We start from the raw sequence: 5,309 nt of genomic DNA on the forward strand, positions 1-5,309 counted from the left end.
GTTTAACTCTGGAAATTCAACGATTCCAGGATTTGTGTCATCATTGATAATCAGAAAGAGAAGAGTAGGCTATGTGTAATCTTGAAATCTTTTTGGTCAATTATGGCACCCAAAAGGCAGAGGTTAATTAATAGTTGTGACAGAAAATAAGGAATAACTCCAGACAGAAGGAATAAATGATAGTAATTAGGGTATACCAGAAACTGTTCTTGAGAATCATTTTTGGTTATTGTAGAACTAGTTGTCAACTAGGATTTTCCTCATTGCCTTTAGCATTCTAAATCTCTTAGGCTAGCTCTTAATCTCTGTTTGATAAATCTATCTCCTTCTATGCTATTCTTTCATACCTTCTCTCCTTTGCTTTCTAAAAATATTATTTCTATATTTCTCTATGAACATTTCCTGATACTAAATACACCTATTCAGATGTCACAGGATGCTAATGTAAGGGTCCCATAGCTCATCAGTCATTAATGTTACAAAATGGAAAAGGAGGACATATTTATTGCTACTTCAATTTTTCTGAAGTGCTGCAATGTCATCATTTGGTTAAAATTTCCATTCTTTGTCTACACAGTGTCATTCAGTGCACATAAATGCAAATATGAGCCAGGTGCTGGTGGTTTACTCCTTTAATCCTAGCTACTCAGGAGGTTGAGACCAGAGGATTGTGGTTCAAATCCAGCCTTGTCAGGACAGTCCATGAGACCCTAACCTTCAATTAACCACCAGAAACCAGGAAGTGGTGCTGTAGCTAAGCACCCAGTATCAGAGTTCAAGCCCCACAACCAACAAAAAATGTGAAATATGACTTTAAGTTTCCCCAAAAGGAACGACAAGATCAATAATCTTCTCAAGCAAAAGAGAATAATTCCAAAATGATTCAGTGCACCTACTTTTGCTGAGTTATGTTATGGATTCTTTGCTGGACATATTCTCCAAAAACAAATTGTTAAACCAGGGATACAGGTGGACCCATTGAAATAATGAGATGTACAAGTCGTTATGTTGAAAAATGAACTTTACAACTTTGGTGGGGAGGGAGGATCAAGTGTGGGGAGGGGGTATATGGGAAGAGATGGGAAGGGGAAACAAAGAGGAGGCAACAATGATTGATATGAAATGCACTCGTTATCCTGTCCATGTAATTGTAACCCCTCTATACGGTATGCTCACATTAATAAAGAAAGAAAAAATTGTCAAATATTAGCTTTACAATAAACTTCATCTAAAATTTCTTTTTGAAAAGAGAAGTCTATACAATTGATGTCACTTGGCTTTCTTACTATCTTAGTTTAAAGCCAAACCAGGTAGGAGAGTCTGTCAAACACTTATCTGTAATTACACAGCAAAAAATACAGAAGTGGAGTTTTGGTTCAAGCAGTAGAGTACTAGTTTTGTGGGTAGGTGAGCAGGAAAGAAAACTGTTCAGGGACAGGGTCCAGCCTCTGGGTTCAAGCCCCAGAACCAACACAAGCTAAAAAAAAAAACAAAAAACAAAAAACAAAAAACAAAAAACAAAACAAAAAAAACAGATATTTCATTGGGACCCTTCTTAAAGGAGTACTGATCTGAAAAGTGGCTCCTTTTGCTGATCATATGCACTAGATGCTTTTTTGAATCCTTATTGCTCTAGGGATCTCAGGACCAAACTAAAGGAATTGATAATTGACTACTGCAACAAAAGAATCATCTCAGGGGCCGGGAGCTGTGGCTCACACCTGTAATCCTAGCTACTCAGGAGGCTGAGATCTGAGGATCGCAGTTCAAAGCCAGCCAGGGCAGGAGAGACCATGAGACTCCTATCTCCAATAAACCACCACAAAACCGGAAGTGGCGCTGTAGCTCAAGTGGTTGAGCGATCGCCTTGAGCTGAAGAGCTGAGGGACAGTGCCCAGGCCCAGAGTTCAAGCCCCATGGCCGACAAAAAAAAAAAAAAAAGAATCATCTCAGGGGTGAAATATCCATCCCTAAAACACTTTTAAACTAACATGTCTTTGTTTCTTTGCAGTAGAATTTTTTTTTTTTGGGGGGGTGCCAGTCGTGGGCCTGAACTCAGGTCGTGGGCGCTTTACCTCAGCTCTTCAACTCAAGGCTAGCGATCTACCAATTGAGCCACAGCACCACTTCTGGCTTATTTTTGCTTATGCGGTGCTGAGGAATCTAACCTAGGGCCTCAGGCAAGTAAGGCAAGTGCTCTAGCACTGAGCCACCTTCCCAGCCCCTGCAGTAGATCATATTTAAAACAACGATATCTCCTTTTGTTCTATGCTGGTCATCAAATGGCACATTATATCTTTCTGTAATTCTCTCAAATAGAAGTTTACAGAAAAATTATATATGAGTAAAAACACACTAGACAATGTCAGGGACAGAGTTTCCTTCAAGCCTTTGGATTCTCTTCTTTTACAGTAAAAAGGAAAGCACAAGTTAATTTTAACTTTATCAATCTTTTATGTTCCATTCCTCTCCTGGGATCAGTTTCCACATCCAGTAACAATTACTTTCAGGAACAATCTATGGAGCTGCTTGAGGTATAATGAATGTTTTCTGGCTTCACCGAAGTAACACAAGGACACCTTTGGACCTGTGTTAACACGTGTTTCAGAGACAACTAGTAAAGAGAAAATATGAAATTTTTATTTCTTATGAATACATTATCCATGAGTATATTGAGTTCAAAATTTGTAAATTCTCTGTAAATTAAGGCGAATTTTAAAGGGGAGAAAGTTCTCAGATCATTTTTTTTGTGTGTGAGTGTATGTGCTGCACATTATTTCCCGAGTGTACATGAATTTGTTAACTCATGTTAACTATAGCAATAATAAGAGAAAGAGAAATTCTATGTTTAAGTATAAGGGTTCAATACACTACAGAAGACTCTACAAATAAGACCACGTTGAAACAATAAAGCCATGTCCAGTATGTAGATTTATGAAAGTGATATAGAAAAAGCATTACGCCTACGTGGAACACAAAGTATATTCTAAATAACGCTTGCTAATGACACAACTTTGTAGAAAGTAGAATGGAAGAATAATTCTGTTTCAAATGCAAGTCAGATATAAAAGCATGAACTTAATTGGAAAAAAAAGTCCATCTTGAGAGAGCAGGGATTATACTAGCCATGAACTGGTGGATAAGATCACATTTTTTTTTCTTTCCTTTACTTATGTATTTTTGTTGATGGTGGTCTTGGCACTTGAACTCTGGGCCTGGGCACTGTCCCTCTGCTATTCAGCTCAAGGCTAATGCTGTACCACTTGAGCCACAGTGCCGCTTCCAGTTTTCTTGCAGTAAATTGGAGAAAAGAGTCTCCGGGACATTCCTACCGGGGCTGGCTTTGAACCCCAATCCTCAGATCTCAACACCACCCAGCTTAGGATCACATTTCTAACAGTGTACACTCAGCATATGTAATTTGTATATTCATCTATCTGTATATGAAATCTTGAGTTAAAAATCTGGACTACAGCTTAGACTTTAAACTCAAAAAGTGTTTGTAGTTTAAAAGTTGATTCTACTGGATAAATGAAACCTAAGAATGTAAAGGACTCTGGGAAGTTCAGTTTGCATCCAGCCTGGGCAGAATAGTGTTTGAGATACTATCTATAATTAACCAGCCAATAGCTGGATTGGAAGAATGGCTCAGGTGATGGAATAACAATCATGAGCACGAATTATGAATAAGAGCTTGAGGCTTTTGCAAACATACATATAAACATACACATACACACAGAGGCACTTATATGTGCCACTGAAGCAACTCTCAGAATATGTAGAAAAGTTAGAAAACAATAGAAAATATGTCCTGAGTAAGACTGGAATCAAGTAATAATTTTTAAAATGAGAAAATCCTCAAATGAACTTTCTTCAAAAAAGTTTGAGAATATTACATATGTAAAGACCAGAGATAGTAAGAGAGTCAAGTAATCAATATTAAAGGGATTGGATCTATGGAGGAATGAATGAGAGACCCGGCAGATGCATTGAAAATGTTCATACCCTGTGTCAAATGTTAGAACATCTTTGAAAATAGTACATGAACAGTCTGAGAAGTCCAGTGGATAATATCACTGGAGAAGTTCAGAATTTCTAATCTGTATCTAGATTAAATAAACCAAGCAGGGGCTGGGAATGTGGCTCAGTGGTAGAGAGCTTGGCTTGCATTCATGAAGCCCTGGGTTCGATTCCTCAGCACCACATAAGCAAAAAGAAAATAGCTGGAAGTGGCTCTGTGGCTTAAGTGGTAGAGTGTTAGATTTGAGCTGAAGACCTGAGGGACAGCACCCAGGCCCAGAGTTCAGACCCCATTACCAGACCCAAAAATAAACAAACAAACAAATAAGTAAATAAACCAAGAAACTATGGTGGGGCAATGTGATACAAGCCTTGAATTCGAGCACTCAGACTGACAGGAGATTAGAGACTGCAATTACTACTGATACCTTCCCTGAAGCAGGTAGTATAATTTTGTCTTAATAAAACAAACCAAACAAGATAGGAATATACTGTTGGAAGTTTGGGCTAATTTCTTCATTATTGTTTGAAAAGCCAAGTTTTCTATTGAAATGCAACTGGTATATAATCCTCAGTTGTGTTTTAAATGTTCTCTTCATTACAGAACATTCCTAGATGCAAAATGGTTCATGATTCCCATCCAAAATTTGAAAAAGTAAGTAATCATCATTCTGTTAGATTCCAAGGAAAGGATGAAGGATTACTAAAGCTTAAGCCTGGAGGAATAGCAAAGTTCATCTAATGTAGGTCTTTATAGATCTTGCTAAATTAGAGTTTAGACTTCAAAAAATACTTTGATTTCGTTTGTAATTTCATATTCTATATGATACAACAAATTATTTTTAGGTAGAGGGTTTAATTGACAAATTTATAAATGTTTCTTGCATTCTATTTGCCTAGCATATTGTTTCAAGAGAGTTATAATTAGAACTCAGTTAAAAGATAATTCTAACTGCTCATGTAGAAAATGATAATATGAATAATGTAGACCAAGTTGCCAACAAATTGATGACATTAATTTATAAATTTAGAAAAAGTGTAGAGAGCTGCGAGAGCTGACCAAAGATGGCGGGGCCACATGGCACGGCCATGACCAAAGATGGCACTGGCTTCCGCCTTCCGCGTTCCCGTTGGCGAGTGCTCTCTGTGAAAAACAACTCCTTATATGGCTATAGCTTGGCTACTGGCCTGCTTCCGTGTTTGTGACCCTATTGGTATTTGCCACTTGGCACTTCGGGGTTGGCCATCCAGGAGGCTTATAACCGGAGTGCGTGTGCGGGGCGAGGGAG

Source organism: Dipodomys merriami, unplaced genomic scaffold (genome assembly GCF_024711535.1).
Source record: "Dipodomys merriami isolate MVZ:Mamm:240054 unplaced genomic scaffold, mDipMer1.0.p SCAF_230, whole genome shotgun sequence".
In the NCBI taxonomy this organism is placed as follows: domain Eukaryota; kingdom Metazoa; phylum Chordata; class Mammalia; order Rodentia; family Heteromyidae; genus Dipodomys; species Dipodomys merriami.